The following is a 19,828-nucleotide window of genomic DNA, read 5'->3' as shown; positions in this document are numbered from 1 at the left end:
GGCCATGTAATTCCACTCAAAGAGAATTTTCATCGTCAGCTTCCTATCTCTTCTTCAAACGTCTCATATCTTTCTGAGAAGTCGGTTTGCAAAGCCAAGCCTTCTTCACAGTACTCTTTGTCTTCTATTTGTGAATATAAACAGTTCTTATTCGGCGAATAACGTTTTCAGTAAGACATGATAAATTTGTGGCTCTATGATTGTAATATTCTTACTCACGAGCGTAATGCTTCATTAATTCAGATTGTTTTCCCAAATTAAAACATGCCATGGTAGGACCGCCTATAAGGAGGGTGACTCCACAGATGTTAGTAACTTCCGACGATGTCACTCCTCACAGTACTTTTGAAGCTTTTGAGAAGGTGGTGCACTCAATGGCTGCTACCCAACTGCGTAGAAACGGGATACTCGATAAATTAAAGTTAGGATTTCAAAAGGACTCTTCTGTGAAGACAATATTTTATACATTTAGTAAACGCAAAATAAAATTTTAACTGATAAAATATCAGGAGCTGGGATATTCTGTGATGTAGTGGATTGTGTCACACATAGTATGGAACAGTGGAGATTAGGGCAGTTAGTCACCCTTTAATTTTGGAAGAGCCAACTTTCACAGATTCCCTCTCTGTTACTACCATTTATCATAATTTACATCCTTGGCTGTTTTTTTCCATATACTTGAGGCCACAGCAGCATTTTGATTTTCGGAAAAAATTCTGTCTGAGTAAATTTTTTTGTCATTGGAAATTATTTATTCAAAGTTCTGTAGTAGTTGTTTTTGTTGTTATCTTCAGTCCTGAGACTGGTTTGATGCAGCTCTCCATGCTACTCTATCCTGTGCAAGCTTCTTCATCTCCCCGTACTTACTGCAACCTACATCCTTCTGAATCTGCTTAGTGTAGTCATCTCTTGGTCTCCCTCTACGATATTTACCCTCCACGCTGCCCTCCAATGCTAAATTTGTGATCCCTTGATACCTCAGAACATGTCCTACCAACCGGTCCGTTCTTCTTGTGAAGTTGTGCCACAAACCCCTCTTCTCCCCAATTCTATTCAATACCTCCTTATTAGTTACGTGATCTACCCATCTAATCTTCAGCATTCTTCTGTAGCACCACATTTCGAAAGCTTCTATTTTCTTCTTGTCCAAACTATTTATCGTCCATGTTTCACTTCCATACATGGCTACACTCCATACTTTGAGAAACGACTTCCTGACACTTAAATCTATACTCGATGTTAACAAATTTATCTTCTTCAGAAACGCTTTCCTTGCCATTGCCAGTCTACAGTTTATATCCTCTCTCCTTCGACCATCGTCAGTTATGTTGCTCCCCAAATAGCAAAACTCCTTTACTACTTTAAGTGTCTCGATTCCTAATCTAATTCCCTCAGCATCACCCGACTTAATTCGACTACATTCCATTATCCTCGTTTTGCTTTTGTTGATTTTAATCTTATATCCTCCTTTCAAGACACTGTCCATTCTGTTCAACAGCTCTTCCAAGTCCTTTGCTGTCTCTGACAGAATTACAATGTCATCGGCGAACCTCAACGTTTTTATTTCTTCTCCGTGGACTTTAATACCTACTCCGAATTTTTCTTTTGTTTCCTTTACTGCTTGTTGAATATACAGATTGAATAACATCGTCGACAGGCTACAACCCTGTCTCACTCCCTTCCAAACCGCTGCTTCCCTTTCATGCCCCTCAACTCTTATAACTGCCATCTGGTTTCTGTACAAATTGTAGATAGCCTTTCGCTCTCTGTATTTTACCCGTGCCACCTTTAAAATATGAAAGAGAGTATTCCAGTCAACATTGTCAAAAGCTTCGTCTAAGTCTACAAATGCTAGAAATGTAGGTTTGCCTTTCCTTAATCTATGTTCTAAGAAAAGTCGTAGAGACAGTATTGCTCACGTGTTCCAACATTTCTGCGGAATCCAAACTGATCTTCCCCGAGGTCGGCTTCTAGTAGTTTTTCCATTCGTCTGTAAAGAATTCGCGTTAGTATTTTGTATCCGTGACTTATTAAACTGATAGTTTGCTAATTTTCACATCTGTCAACACCTGCTTTCTTTGGGATTGGAATTAACATATTCTTCTTGAAGTCTGAGGGTATTTCGCCTGTCTCATACATCTTGCTCACCAGATGGTAGAGTTTTGTCAGGACTGGCTCTCCCAAGGCCGTCAGTAGTTCTAATGGAATGTTGTCTACTCCCGGGACCTTGTTTTGACTCAGGTCTTTCAGTGCTCTGTCCAACTCTTCACGCAGTATCGTATCTCCCATTTCATCTCCATCTACATCTTCTTCCATTTCCATAATATTGTTCTCAAGCACATCGCCCTTGTATAGACCCTCTATGTACTCCTTCGAACTTTCTGCTTTCCCTTTTTAGCTTAGAACTGGGTTTCCATCTGAGCTCTTGATATTCATACAAGTGGCTCTCATTTCTCCGAAGGTCTCTTTAATTTTCCTGTAGGCAGTATATATCTTACTCCTAGTGTGATAAGCTTCTACATCCTTACATTTGTCCTCTAGCCATCCCTGCTAAGCCATTTTGCACTTCCTGTCGATCTCATTTTTGAGACGTTAGTATTCCTTTTTGCCTGCTTCATTTACTGCATTTTTATATTTTCTCCTTTCATCAATTAAATTCAATATTTCTTCTGTTACCCAAGGATTTCTACTAGCCCTCGTCTTTTTACCTACTTGATACTCTGCTGGCTTCGCTATTTCATCCGTCAGAGCTACCCATTCTTCTTATACTGTATTTCTTTCCCCCATTCCTGTCAATTGTTCCCTTATGCTCTCCCTGAAACTCTGTACATCCTCTGGTTCTTTCATTTCATCCAGGTCCCATTTCCTTACAATCCCACCTTTTTGCAGTTTCTTCAGTTTTATTCTACAGTTCATAACCAATATATTGTGGTCAGAGTCCAAATCTGCCCCTGGAAATGTCTTACAATTGTAAACTTGGTTCCTAAATCTCTCTCTTACCATTATATAATCTATTTGATACCTTCTAGTGTCTCCAGGATTCTTCCATGTATAAAACCTTCTTTTATGATTCTTGAACCAAGTGTTAGCTATTATTAAGTTATGCTCTGTGCAAAATTCTGCCAGACGGCTTCCTCTTTCATTTCTGTCCCCCAATCCATATTCACCAACTATGTTTCCTTCTCTCCCTTTTCTTACTCTCGAATTCCAGTAACCCATGACTATTAAATTTTCGTCTCCACTACTTGAATAATTTCTTTTATCTTATCATACATTTCATAAATTTCTTCATCATCTGCAGAGCTTGTTGGCATATAAACTTGTACTGCTGTAGTAGGCATGGGCTTCGTGTCTATCTTGGCCACAATAATGCGTTCACTATGCTGTTGGTAGTAGCTTACCCGCACTCCTATCTTGTTATTCATTATTAAACCTACTCCTGCATTACCCCTATTTGATTTTGTATTATAACCCTGTATTCAACTGATCAAAAGTCTTGTTCCTCCTGCCACCGAACTTCACTAATTCCCACTATATCTAACTTCAACCTATCCATTTAACTTTTTAAATTTTCTAACCTACCTGCCCATTTAAGGGATCAGACATTCCACGCTCCAATTCGTAGAACGCCAATTTTCTTCCTCCTGATAACGACGTCGTCTTGAGTAGTCCCCGCCCGGATTCCGAATGGGGGACTATTTTACCTCCAGAATATTTTACCCAAGAGGACGCCATCATCATTTAATCATACAGTAAAACTGCATGCTCTCGGGAAAAATTACGGCCGTAGTTTCCCCTTGCTTTCAGCCGTTCGCAGTACCAGAACAGCAAGGCCGTTTTGGTTAGTGTTGCAAGGCCAGATCAGTCAATCATCCAGACTGTTGCCCCTGCAACTACTGAAAAGGCTGCTGCCTCTCTTCAGGAACCACACGTTTGTCTGGCCTCTCAACAGATACCCCTCCATTGTGGTTGCACCTACAGTACGGCCATCTGTATCACTGAGGCACGCAAGCCTCCCCACCAACGGCAAGGTCCATGGTTCATGGGGGTTGTTTTGTTAAGAATAGAAAAATGGTTCAAATGGCTCTGAGCACTATGGGACTTAACTTCTAAGGTCATCAGTCCCCTAGAACTTAGAACTACTTAAACCTAACCAACCTAAGGATATCACTCACATCCATGCCCAAGGCAGGATTCGAACCTGCAACCGTAGCGGTCACGCGGTTCCCGACTGTAGCAAGAATAGAAAACCAAATAATGATATTGATAATGCACTAATAATTAACACCGAATTATACACTAATATATTTAAGTGAATACTTTACGAAATGTCCTATATTACCCTTCACACTTTCGAGCACATATAATTTTCCCATGTGTTTAAGATATTTAGCCTTAGGGTACATATTCGTGAGCCCACTTCTTACACTCTATACAATCGATTAATTTTTCCTTAGCTTGACTGTTAACCATAATTCTCTCATTTGCAGCGAAGTAACTCCCATTTCGTACATGTTTCAAACTTTGTGAGACGGAAACATGTCTTCAGAGAACTGAAAATATTCCATATTTGTCTGGTGGTAGCCACTGGTTTCCAAGAATTTAAAAATAGATTGCATGGTTATTCGGTTGAAGTCAGAACTTCTAAGATGGCTCGCAATGGAAAATGAATTTAAAAAGAAATCAATAAACCAGTCATCTATACAATACACCCATTACTACAATACTTAGCAGAATTCGTCACTTGAAGGTCATAAGATACTATTTGATTTTTGGCGTTAAACCACAGTAAATATCTGCTGCTTGCAGTACTTATTGCTTCGAATCTATCTTGTTTCATCAAAAAATAAAATTGTTTGTATCTGGAAAGTAAGCAACGGTAGTGGCAACCTGAACTATCTTTTCATTTACAGAGTCATCTTGGGGAATATTCTTACAGTCTCTCGCAAATATTCTGAGTTTAAATACTAGTCTGGTTCTTGCCTTGGCCTGAGAGTGGAACAGAGCATTCCACATGTGTCTTTGTAAGGGCTGTACCACTTCAGGATGTCATGGCAGCTCTGCTCCCATCCCTGCTGGCAGTGCTTCAGTCTGCTGGTACATCTTCCAGCAGAGGCACCAGAGGAATTCCCTTAGTTTGCGCTCAGTACTGAGATGGACACAGTTCTAAAAGATGCCCTTTGTGTGCGACGTTGAAATTAAAAGAGAACACACAACAAGACGAAATTCTAGGTGCTTACTTTCAGTGACGACTGTGACATAAATGGGTTATTCAACACACTATACAATGATTCAAGAAATTGCAGCAATAGATTTTTCAGTTACATATGCCAGAGTTAGTGGAGATTTACTGAGGTGAACTGCATAAAAATATTCTGTTTTAAGGAAAGCCATCTCCCTGGCAGAAAAGAATTTTTGTGACATTAATGTATACTACCTGTCTAATCAGTAGCTAATTATTGTTTGTTTACAGTGAAATTCACGACATTAGCTGCTACTGCAATGTACGTATGGAAGTAATTTTTCTGTTTTATTTCAAAAGTACTTTATTTTTAAAATCTAAGTCAATGTTACAAATAAATATTACAAAGTAATAAATGAATAGGTAGCTGCTCTATTTCAGTTTGAAAGTAGATTATGAGGAGAACTCCCATATCCCTGATAGTGTTGTGCCGTTCTTGTGATTGCAGTGGAATATCAGGAACAGACTTTGAGGAATTGAAGATCTGTAATTTCCAAATAGTTTAGTCTGCCAGTGTCCAGAAAGGCATTGTTATAAGTAGTGTGAATGTGACTAACTGCACTTCACTAATGATGCTCTTAATTCCTAACAATTTTTTCAGTTCACGCTTTAAGTAGTCCTGAGATGAAATGTCCCAAATTGATGACCTCAATAAAATCTCACTGGTCAAATATTCGATTTCGAAACTGTCTATAGTGCTCGCAAGGGCTGAAAACCTATGTACAGGTGAACAGCAGGTAGTTCTTGGCAGCTTTACTGGCGTCCTGATGTGGAACCGACCATAAATCGCCAAGTGCTCCACTGGCAACACTGCCACTCTACCAGGCTTTCCAGAAGAATGTCACGGTGCCAGCTCTCCTAGGAGAGGTGACACACTCAACTAAATGTCAAGTGTAGGACCCTTTACTGCTTCCCATGCATTGTGTCTGGCCTCTCTCCCGGCAGGGCTGCTGCAGTATTCCAGTATAGTAGGACCCCTTAGTGTGATCAGTGCTGAGCACAAAGGCAGGTCAGCTGCAGATAAAGCATGGGGTTTTCCAAATTAGTTCTGGAGCTCGCGGTGGTTACAAATGCTTGGCCTACTGTTGAAGTGTGACTATGCAGCAATGGAATATTTAACACAAATATTCTAAAATTGAGGGCAATGGACATAAGTAAGAAATGAGGATATTGAACCACACATCTTCTGTTATGAGTTGAATGTTGCATAGCACGATGCTGTATGAAACCTACAGGTACACAGACACCGGTTTTTATAAACAATGAACACAAAGACACTTGAAATAACACTGCTGATACACCACTACTACACAGTATGTGAAACTGGTGCCTAACCATACACTGAATAAATATTACAAAATTTTATTCTGGTACACGACTGCATCCAGAGTAATGAGAATTTCTACACTAAGCAATTGAATTGACTAGAACTAAATGAACTCGACAATCATACATATCATGGCGTCAGCATATGTTACACTATAACTTTACCACTGACTTAAAAGTATAAGTTTTAACACAAGTGAAGTAGTAGGCAGTTTTGTTAAGACAGACCACCAGTCAAATCATCCCTAATTCGCATTTGATGCCGCCTACATAAAAAGCAAGTGCACCTCATAAGCAAACAGAACACTCTGTTCTATTTCAAGATGCACAGGGGTATATGAAAATAGTTACTTGTATTTCCTTGTTGTAAAATTTTTACATGGCAGCATCATACTGTGTTTTTATTGATGTTAATTGCAATAGATATATTAGAATTTTTTGTTAAGTCGGAAAGTGACCAGTGTGGCGAGATGGTCATTTCAGTGTCTTTAGTTGTAAAGAAGAAAATGGATTTCCAACTATAGTCATTTTAATGTAATTTGATAATAAGTTATGAATGTAACTAGGATGATCTGGTTACAGAGGTGTCAGAAATGTAATCTTTTCCATGTGGTTTTCAGGGGGTTATGGGCACAAAATATGTCCACTTTGTAACGAAATGTTACAATGATGGCTCAGATCACATGCTACAACGAAAACAAAGCATGAAACATTATAGCTGCCTTTGTTAATTATTCTGTGACCATGAACTTAAAATATCTCAGGTGCAGTAATTTTTTCAGGCATGCAATAAATGCATATGATCAAACCAACCCAATCATGAAAATAAATATAAAAATTAAATTAACTGCAGTAGGAGATAATTTAATGGCCAAACCAACCCACTAACCAAAATAAATACAAAAATTAAATCAATATTAATTTTTTCAATCTTATTAAATTTATTAAATAATAAATAATTTTAATATCCATAAGGCACAATATCATAATTTCCTATAACTACTCTTTTATCATACTGAAATGAGAATTCTTTCTTAGCCTGTTTGTTTACTACTTTTTTAGTATCAACATTTCCAATGATCTGACTCTATTCTAATTGAACCTTTTACTCCACTTTCGATTAATCTTATCATAGATGCGCCATTCAGCTTTTGAAATTCTTATAATTCAACCTGAATCCCTTTGCCTATACATCTGTATTTTTATCATTTTCGTCATAACTGACCACTTTCTGGGCCAGCTGAAGCCTAATGTGTAATCCAGTTATTTCCTAATGCATCAACCCATTCACCTAATGTACAACCTGTTTCCACAGTATTTTCACCCCTATCAATATATACTATACTATCTGTATCAAAATATATAACAGTTTGTCTAAGATATCATACAACCTAACCCTTGCATTTGATGTAGTAAATGAAGCTGTAAAAATATTTGTGACTGTATTATTTTCCACATAATAATCCTTGAAACTGAACTTCATCTGAATCATATTGTCATTAATAAAATCTATGTTATCTAATCGATCATTCAATAGTATCTCATAAAGTCACTGAAAATTTGTTACATATTCTCTTTGACACATGTTTCACCTTTGCCCATACTTTCCCCATAATAAATTGATAAATATCTTAGCAATGGCTCGATTTCCTGGATTTTAAGTTATTCTGTTAGGATCCAAGTCAATAGCCAACTGTTTTGATACACTCTTCATTAGTGGCAAAATCATGTGGACTGGTTTCTAATTTTATTTTGTCTGCCCCGGTAGCTGAGTGGTCAGCGTGACAGACTGTCAATCCTAAGGGCCCGGGTTCGATTCCCGGCTGGGTCGGAGATTTTCTCCGCTCAGGGACTGGGTGTTGTGTTGTCCTAATCATCATCATTTCATCCCCATCGACGTGCAGGTCGCCGAAGTGACGTCAAATCGAAAGACCTGCACCAGGCGAATGGTCTACCCACGGGAGGCCCTAGCCACACGACATTTCCATTTTATTTAATTTTATTTTCATAAAATTTTTCACATAACTCTTAAACATGTTGCTTTTATTTCTAAATCCCCATACTTCATAGGCATCTAAAATTTTATATCTTTTTTCTACAGCTTTCTCCATTTTGTCACTCATCCGTATTCCAATAAAACTTCTTTCATCATCACTGTGATTGCATTTATCAATTTTTCCTAGAGCACATCCGACACACAAAAGAAACAACAGTTTTTAATTTATTCTTACTTGTAAGACAAGTCAATACAATCCTTTGGGTGGCACTACTTCACATTTTATTAAACTATACCAATTTTTAGAATTGGCGCAATGGGCTCTACATACATCAATATATTTTATTTTTGTGCTAACTCCATCTGCTTCAGCTCTTAATTTTATTGCATTTGTTCGACAATCATAAAAAGAATCTCTTGAATTCAATGTTTTGACAACTTCCGGTAACTGTTTTAATTTTTTGAGCACCTTATACTTGGAGATTTAAGCCAATCACATTCCATATCTCCACTAAATTATGTCCCACATTCTGTATATCTGCCCTTCTTTTTAAAGTGTTTTGGTAAAGGTCAACCATTGTTTGTTTACTTTTATTGTTAATCATCTAACTTTTAAAACGTTTTTACAACCATGCCAAAAATAACTGTGGTACTTATGAAGAGTATTAGTTTCTTTATCAAATCCGTGTACTTTTGCAACAGCTATTTTTATTTCTCCACCATTAAGAACATGCAAGATATAATTATTGTTTAAACTGTTTAACCAGCCTATGGATTGTTTACTATAATTTTATTTTTCTTCTTTTTCCAATCCAGTAATTGTACTTTCCTGTGAATATTTCGATCTGTAAATAGCCATACAAACACTTGCAATTGTTAAATAATGAAATGGTTCAATATTAGCTATCTCTAGAATTGTTTTTCTTAGTTCCAAACAACCTCTTCTTAATATATCTACACCAGATTTTCAGTGCTCACTAATTTTTTTCTTCATATTGAGCACATAATTTTCTTTGACATTTCTGTTCTTTTCTTTTCTTTCACTTTTCTATCTTTTGGTAAAATCTTCCCTATCTTGTAAATAATAGATTTCAGCCAACAGTCATCCTTTTCAAATTTTATTGGCAGATCTAGATTACAGCTAGAGACTAGCCATTCTCAATGCACTATCATTTTTTATCAATGCATGTAATGCCAGTTGGTCAGGCTTCATCCACAGTTCAATGCATTGATCAAAAATGATAGTGCATTGAGAATGGCTAGTCTCTAGCTGAAATCTAGATCTGTCAATAAAATTTAAAAAGGACAACTGATAGCTGAAATCTATTATTTAAAAGTCAGTATAACAGTCGCTGAGTGCAACCACCTTCTGAATAGATGGTAACCTGATGACTCTCTATCTTTCAGCTTCATAGTGTCAACACATTAGTATTGAGTATCTGGAATTGGTTCTCTCTAATTTTCATTTTCCTGTGTATTGGACAAATTTGGATGGTAGCCTTCCTCCATTTCTGTCACAATAAATATTTCTGGAGAACTACTAAGTGGACCTTGTGCAAAATTACTGCTATCTATAATTTTTGTACCTAATTGTTTGATGTCCAATAACATCAACTTAGTTGCTGTGTAGACAGTATATGGTATTATTGTATTTTCAACACAGTACCTCATGAATTGTATCCTTTAGCATAGTGAGCTATGAATATATAACACTTGTTTCTTTGAGATATCACCCACCTACAGATTTCATCTTTTGTCTCAAATTTATAAACAATATCTCCTATAAAATTGTGAGCTGTTATGAGATTCAGAATATGTATACCAGTTTCTTGTTGAGCTTCATAATCAAACCACACTTGTCTTTCTGTATAGATACAGTTCACTCTCTTAAGGAATCCATCTTCATAACACTCAAACTGTTTACCAGCAGTTATTTTTCCACATATCCAGCATTGGTAAACATAAAAATCTTTGAATTCTCCATTAAAATAAAACCATCTCTATTACAATTTGGAGAGCCTTGGACTATTAAATCCTCACTAAATTTTCTTAAAAAATACCACCTTTTTGCAATACAGATTGCACATACCGTATATGATTTTCAATTTTCACTACTTGATCACAGTTTCTGCAAACTTCAGAGCCACATTTATGTGCTTTAGATCTCGAACAAATCTTTTTAGATCTTTTATAATTATAATCTGAACCACAAATGTTTTTGTGATTTTTCATTCATTTGGCTTTATAACAGTATCTACTTCCGTTTTCACAGTATAACTTGTTTTCTGCACTTTCTTGTTCTGGACCATTGCATAGTATACAGATTTATTTTTCTATTTTGCAATTATGTTTGTATTGTTGTCATATGGTTTGTAACATTTAATGCAGAAATATCAGGATCCCAAAAAAAGCTTTCATACTGTTAATTACAAAAAATTTGTTTTGATTTTTAATCAGATATGTCTTCATTTGTTTCTGAAGGCCACAATAGATAACTGAATTGAAATGCTCAGCACATACAATATTTATTTCAATTTTCAACAGTTCTTCAATATGTTGCCATCTAAAGAAACCTCTTCAACTTTGTATTCAAAAAAATGGCTCTAAGCACTATGGGAGGTCATCAGTCCCATAAACTTAGAACTACTTGAACCCGACTAACTTAAGGACATCACACACATCCATGCCCAAGGCAGGATTCGAACATGCAACCATAGCAGCCACATGGTTGCGGACTGAAGCACCTAGAACCGCTCAGCTACTGTGGCCAGCCATTGAATCACCTAAAAGTTTACAAAATATCTCAGTTAACTCTTTTTGTAATTTGTATTTATCTCCTTCTCTGATTTTCTGAATCTCATTTGTAGTTAGTTCTCTACCCAAAAATCATGTGTACAGTATGTTAATGCCACTACTACAGCTCTAGGACAAAACACATTATCATTTTTATTAATTCCTTTGATACATCTCTTAATCTTTTTGCTTCAACTAGAGTTATTAGTTTTTTACCTCTACCAGCTCTGCCTCAAGAATCACTGTCATCTCAATATTAAATGAGGTATTGCCTATATCAACAGTCTCATTGGATGTTATTATATCTCTGATTTTATTGCACAAAACATGAACATTATCTGATGCTTTATATCCTGTAGAATTTGGATTAAACATTTTGGGGTTTTGGATGTTATATTCAAGTTATCTTCTTTTCTAAAATTATTTCTCTTTTTTTCTACTTCAAACATGTAGTTGAGTGCTTTCGTTATAGAAGCTGTTTTCTAGTAATGGTGTCAAGTTTAGCAATATTAGCATCATTAAAGACAATTTTATAGTCCACAGACCAACATTGAAATTTTTCATTGAATCTCCTTAATTTAAATAAATGCTTTTTAGATGGCTCAGTCTCCTTTTCTTGCTCAAACAGTTTGCTATTGAATGGATAAATTTGAACTAGTCTCATATTTTTTTCTTGTCTAGGTGGCCAAGCTCTTTTCAGTAACATCATCATCAAATCTGACTGACAGTAAATGTCTTTTTAGATCACTTGTAATTATTTCTTTCCACATTTACATACCATTTTTCTTTTGTTCTTATCTTCTAGTTGGCAAACCTTACATTTACTTGAGAGCTTGTTCATAGATGAAAGGTTAAAGTAAAAACAACTAAAATCTTTAATTTCTTGACAAAAACTTCATTTTCTTTGAATTCATTTTGTTCATCATTTTTCAAAAGTTTAGAATGCTTGTCAACTGGAATTTCTTTTAAGTGTTTTTTGTAGTAAAGTATATAAATGATTTCACACACACCCACCCACACACACACACACACACACACACACACACACACACACACACACACACACACACACACACACACACACACACAAAAGTTGTTTACCTTTATACAGTTTTTTATTATATTCACTAACACAACCCTGACATGAGTTATTATATATATCCTTTGTATATTTGTGTGAGTGGAAGTTATCAAAACTAGTTCAAATGGCTCTGAACACTGTGGGACTTAACATCTGAGGTCAGCAGCCCCCTAGAACTTGAACTACTTAAACCTAACTAACCTAAAGACATCACACACATCCATGCCCAAGGCAGGATTCGAACCTGTGACTGTAGTGGTCATGCAGTTCCAGACTAAAGGGCCTAGAACCGCTCAGCCACACATGCTGGCTGGAAGTTATCAATTGATGTCTCCACTTCATAAATTTTACACTTGTTCAACACCACCATTTATTGAGACAGATTTTCATTAGTTAAATTAAAACTATTCCTTAAAAAATGACACGCAAGTTGCTGTGGCCTAGATAGTTGTATAGATAAAATAAGTACACTCCAATTTTTTTTGCTGTCACTAGCATTTCTGCTGTGTATTTTATTAAGGGAAATACTTCAAATATTTTTATCTGATATTTTATTATTTTAAGTAAATGGAGATGATAGCAGTGACATATGATGTATTGTCAAGTACATCTAATGCTGTTTGCAATTTATTGAATATATTTGAATTTATTCAGAAGAATAATTGTCAATTAAATGTAAGTACTTGGTTTGGAGATATTTGGGTTCCATTGTGTTAAGGGAAAAATACATAAATCAGAAATGATATTTTAAGTATCTTAAATACGATTTAAGTTTGTGTCCTCTTGTCTGGAAATATTTAATAAATTAAGATTATCTCTAACTTGTTCTTTTGGTGCTTTCGAGTAAGTTTTAGCTAAATAAAAACAATCTATTCCTTTATCTCTTCCTCTAGTAAAATATTGTCTAATGATATCTTGATTTTCAAGAATGAAATCATCAAATACTACTACTGAATTATCTTCTTGTTCATCTAGTGGTATAATTTTATCATTATTTTCAATAAAAGTAGCAATCTCCTCATTATGCGTATCTCCTACTTTTTCACAATTTTTTATAAATTCTCAATATACTGGTTGGTCCAAACTTTTAGAATAAATGGATGGATGATTTTTTTTTCAATTTAACCAATCAGGTGCTAGGTTATAATTATCAATCATTAATGTTGTTTTCCCACAACCACTTGTTCCTTTGATCGCACATTGAATAGAATTTGGTAAAATTTTACCATGTTTATTTTTAATTTTTTCAGGCATTCTTATTTTTGGTTCCCAATCTGTCATTTATTTAATAAAAATTTTTAATAGTAAATGAGCATATTATTTTTGTTAAGTGATAAGTCATGGCTTCCCAAAAAAAGATTGACTGTATCTATACAAGACAGCTTTCACTGGCTGATTGTATTCAACTTTTTTAACTCCAAATAATACAGGAAAAATAATAAAGTGAATTGCGATGGAGAAGTGACAGAAATTCCTGTAGATCACCACATTTTAAAAATTTAGAAAAATTTATTCATTAAAAAAATCCAAATTACAGCAGATGTAATTCTAAATAGAAATAGTATTGAAACTGATGTAAAATTGTGTAAGGATATAAAAGAAGATAATATTGTGATTGTGCTAGGATTTAATAATCAAATTGTTAATACAAATGAGAAAATTGTTGCTAATGATTTTCCTAAAATTATTCCATTCGAATTAATTTATATAAATTTTAATCTAGCTGATGGGATGGTTGTAAAGCATATTGATCATTTCCATAGAAAAACTAATATTATTTCTTCATTCAAGCCTAATTCAGAATTTATTGGACCAATAATTCAAGAACCAAGTTATCCTGAATACATTCCAATTTTTGAACCTATTCAGGATTTAGAAATTACTGTAACAGATGAAAATGATAATTTGATTGATTTTAATGGTGTTTATGTAACACCAATTTTAGAAATGTCTTAATAAATTTTATTCTTATTAACATGAATATAATCGAGACTTATCAGTTCTACTCATTCTCACTGAATGAGAAGACTAAATATAATCTAAATATCTGCAGCAAAAACACAGAGGTTAACATAAAAATTGGAGGTGGTTATGTTCATCCTAATCATGCTCAGTTGTACATGAGTTTAAGTATTTTCAGAGCTGATGGTACTGATTTTCCATCATACAATGGAAAATCTAATAGAAGGTTAATTAATAACTATGTGGCAAAGCTTCTCAAGGTCATCACTATAATCAAAGGAAACATGATTTTGTCTAGAATGGAACATCCATTCATTTCTCGATATGTTCTTATGTGATTGACATCGACTATAGCTCATAAGTTAACCATGGAGGGTCATATCCTTCATAATGGTAAGATAAAAAGTAAGAAAAATAAAGTACTTTTCCACCAGATTTGTTTGGTATGTTTGTAAGAGATTATAAAGAAGTGATGTGGGAGGGTGATTTAACTGTAATTTTTACTTGGAGTTCAATTGCTGGAGATGCTATTCATAGATGGACTGTTAAATATAATGCTGGAGTTGAAAAGAAAATATACTGTTCCGAAAGAAGGTAAAATTGTAGTGGGATCTATGAAAATTCTCAGTTTCATCACAAAATATTAACGAGAATATTCACTAGAGCCAGAAGAATAAAGACTAAAAAATAAAAAATTCCAGTTTCTTTCTTTGAATCGCAAACAGTTGAAATAGCCAGATAAGATGGAAAAAGAGAAATTTTGAACTAGATATCACTCATTATTATCGTTATTTAGAGTTTGATATGACTATTTTATTTTTATTGTGTTTCAAACTAATCGAGAAAATAATCATCTACTTGATTCTTCTTTATTTGATCATGTTAAGTTGCAGAATATCTACATAAAGAATGAACAAATGAAGATTTTCCTCAAGAAATTTGTAATCTAGATCCACCAAATAATTATCAGAAAGCAAATGATGCTTACTTTCATTTTAAGAGAGGTGTTCAGTTGAATGATGATGTCATTGTAAACCACTTCAGTTTTATTCAAATTATCCTATTTTTGTCATAAATATGTCTAGAAGGATAAATGTATTATGCAAGCAGAAAACTGCAATGAAATTAGTTGTCACTTTTAGAGATAACATTCTGAAAGGTACAACTGACTATATAGTCAGTTCTGGTAAGAAAAATTTAACATATGATTCTCAGCATACAATTTTGAGAGAAAATTTTTAATATTACTATTTTTTATTCTATATAAATGAATGCTTAATAATGCAAGCAGTTCTAATTTGTTTAAAAATATTAGTGAGCTTGAAGTAAATGAATTGTATCACATTACAGGATGTGAATATTTAAAAACTAGATATGGAGAGAAAATTCTTAAGGAGCTTGACAGTAAATTTAAAATTATTTTGCCTGATAGGTTTAATAAAATAATAACTACCTTGGGCTTTCAAATTTTTAAAGATGGTAATATTAAGCTAAAATATAAAGGAATGAAGAGAACTAAAAATAATTACATCGAATTTTACGTTCTGGAGTTCATTATGTGAGTAGTTTTTGGTTTATTTAACTTTTATATTTATTTCAGCAGGTAGAGTGGGTTTGATCATTAAATAATGCCTTAGGCGCTGAACCTGCCCACTTACTACTAGCACACATGAGTGACTTACCAATGTCTTTCCTAAAATAAGCGAAAAACTACGAAGCAGTTTTCCAGGATGGGTTGTCACATGTGTTAAACATCTCCAAAATTATTGTGACGACAAACCGTGAACTTACGAGGGCAATTCCAAAAGTAAGGTCCCCTATTTTTTTATAAGTACACAGTCCTGTTTATTTCTACAATGGTTTACATCAGTTTACAGCTTGAACATTTAGCTATTTTTCGACATAATCACCATTCCTGTCGATGCATTTTTGTAGATGCTGTGGCAGTTTTAGTATGTCCATGTCATACCAGCTCGCCGCCATGCTGTTCAGAAAGTTATGTACCTCTTCTTTCACCTCGTCGTCGGAGCTGAATCGCTTTCCGGCCAAATGTTCTTTTAACTTAGGGAACAGGTGATAGCCACTGGGCGCCAAGTCAGAATTATAGGTTGGGTGGGTAGTTATGTTCCACTGAAACAGTTGCAGGAGAGCAACGGTTTGCCGAGTGATGTGTGGGCGAACGTTATCATGGAGAATGTGTACACACTTGCTCAACATTCCTCTTCTCCGGTTCTGAATTGCCCGTTTGAGTTTCTACAGAGTCTCACAGTACCTGTCAGCGTTAATTGTGGTCCCAGTGGTCATAAAGTCGACCAACAATACCTGTTTCCGATCCCAAAGAACGGTTGTCATGACTTTACTGGCAGACTGCGTTTGTTTGAATTTCCGTAGCTTTGGCGAAGAAGGATACCGCCACTAGCGTGATTGTTGCTTTGTCTCAGGTGTAAAGAGGTTTGCCCATGTTTCGTCACCCGTGACAGATGAGTCCAGAAAGTTGCCCTGTTCGGCTGCAAGACGGTGAATAAATGCTCAGGAAACATCAATTCGTTGCCGCATGTGGTCCTCAGTCAGCATCTGTGGCACCCATCTTGCGCACACCTTCTGGTAGTTCAATGTTTCCGTTAAAATTCTGTGAGCGGTACTTCGGGAAACCTCAGGAACCAACGTGCAGAGATCATCCAGGGTGATCCGCCGATTTTCATTCATGCTTTGCTCAACCTTCAACACTGTCTCCTCAGAAACTGACGGTCTCCCGCTCCTTTGTTCGTCGTGAATTTCGGACCGATCAGCTGCAAACTCTCTACACCACTTATGAACATTTTTGACATCCGTGAACGACTCACCATACACTTCCGTTAATTGGTGATGGATTTCAGTCGGCGCTGTGCCCTTCGCGATCAAAAACTGAATAACTGCGCGCAATTCGCACTTGGCGGTAACATCTAACAGAAGCTCAATTCTCAACGGCTGCCAAGCCAAGAATTAGTCTCAGCGTGGCGTGCGCATATTTACACACAGCGCGTGAATCACTCTTCATAACAGAAACGGAGTTCTGTACTTTTAAAAAAATAGGATACCTTACTTTTGGGATAACCCTCGTACATTTCAGACAAAAATCGAGCTGTAAAACAGACCTTGAACCTAACCTCAATGTTTATGCAAAATGACATAGTGCAAATGTAAAATAATATAAGGGGCGATCAAAAAGTTTTCATTTGAGGACGTTGCTACAGCGTATATGAAACTCATCGCGAATCCGATGCTGGTATATAACTGCAGACATGTGGGCAAGGTGTCTTTTACTACGTCTCCGCCACAAATGTCGTAACGTGAACTATGGTGACGTTATTACCAAATGCGTCCAAACAGGACTAACGTGCTGTTGTTCATCTTGACTGCCGAAGGACAGACACCGGTACACATCCTTCGGAGAATGAAGGATGTGTGTGGGGCAGCATGTCTCTCAAAAACCAGCTTAGTGAAATGGTGCGTAAACTTCACGATAACGCACGTCCCCATATCTCAGATGCCGTAACGCAGAAGTTATGTCAAGCGATGCGAATCACAAGTTTTGTTACTATAGCATAAAAAAGTCAAGTGACCGTATTTGAATGTTTCGAAACGAGAACGTCATGTTTCCTAAAGTTTAACTCTTAAGTTTAACATAATTACAACTGAGTGATGGGTCCTACGCAGGTCATTAAAATGAAGGATAATATTCTCACAAGGCATAGCATTAGTCAGAAGTAAAAAGAATTCCCACAACCAAAATACGACAACAAGTGTATGTTAAGATATAGGCCATGACACTACAGGAGTTTCTAAATGTGACTAATACTCACTCGTACACATCCTTTAGCACTCCTCAAAGAATCACAAACTCTTGCAAACTTGCCTGACTGCCCTCATATTTCGAATCATGCATGTTACAAACGCTCCTCTAACAACAGCACATTTTATGTTAGTCCTCTGTCTCTCTCTCTCTCTCTCTCTTGTCTTACGCAGATGTCCCGACAGAACAGAATGAGTGATCTGCTTGAAAATTCTTCTGTTCTTGAGAATTATTGCTAAGACTTTGTTTTTAATTTTTGTATATCTTATTGCTAATGAATGCAGCAGAATACTGGTCGCCTTTCTGCACAAGAGTCAAGGAGATATGATACAAACGCAGACTGTAATTTTGTCTGACATTATCTGAACGATAGCTGCTAATTCCTGAAAGTAAGCTCGTACTGTTAACAACAAATGACATTAAAGAAAATGAATAATGGAACACTGATGTCAGACTTTCCAGACTCCTGAACAGGGGGTCGGCAAGATGTCTGCGAGATTACCACAAATATTACTCCAACTGTGAATGGGAAGGGTAACCCAGAATATTATGCCTTGTGACGTAACCGAATGACTAATTTTCGTGTTCGACTATCACTTACAACAAACATTGCTCAGATGTCAAATGTAACAGCATTCAGCTTTTGAATAAGATCCTGAACATGGGCTTTCCACGACAGCTTACTGTCAACCTAAACACCTATGAATTTTGCTAATGATATGCCCATTCTGTGTAATCAAAATGTCAATTTTAGTTTAAATGTGGGGTAAAAAATGTAAAACCTGAGTCTTACCGTATTAAGCATCAATTCATTTTCTACAAACCATGAACTTACATCTTGAAATGCACTGTTTGACACGCAGCCTATGTTGAACACAACGTCCTTTACTACCAAGCCAGCAAACATAAATATTTTAAGATCATCTGTCACATTAGAACGCATATTGGTGCATATGCATAAATAAGAAACAACACATATGGAATGTCTCCATAACAAAATCCCTATTGACTCTATACTGCCTGACCTCCCAGACAAAGCCAAAGTTTGTGTTAATTAGAGGTAGAAATTGGGGTGGTGCATAAATCTCATTCCTTGTCGTTCACTAAGGGTAAAGTTCAACAGAGCGAGTTATTTGTTTTGTTTCGCGCAGAAACTGGCGGTAAACAGCACCTGTTAATTTGATGAATAAAGCGTGCAGCCCTGTGAGTGTCGCCGGCAGTTTCTGCTTACAAATTGATACCAAACAGAAGCTGATACTGTGTCTGCTGTTCTTCGCATGCAATAACAGGTTCTATTTCACTGTTTACGTTGTTCACACTATATGGAGTTAGAAATCTTGCTCTGATGCAAGCACAGTCTAAAAACAATACTTACAGAATGAGATATTTAGGAGACACTTCGAGTAATTTTAACAACGTTTTAACAATGCAGGTATCCATTTTTTACATAGTTTGCAAAAAAGAGGATATCTAACGCATTACTAGTGGAATGTATGTAAAATCTCTTGTAAGCAATCTTGAAATAATTAAAATTTCAAAATATGTATGATAACACTCACTTGGAGCGAAATTATCACTGGTATTCACCATAAAAGT

This window comes from Schistocerca cancellata, chromosome 5, assembly GCF_023864275.1.
Source record: "Schistocerca cancellata isolate TAMUIC-IGC-003103 chromosome 5, iqSchCanc2.1, whole genome shotgun sequence".
Lineage (NCBI taxonomy): Eukaryota > Metazoa > Arthropoda > Insecta > Orthoptera > Acrididae > Schistocerca > Schistocerca cancellata.
This window is presented reverse-complemented; position numbering follows the sequence as displayed.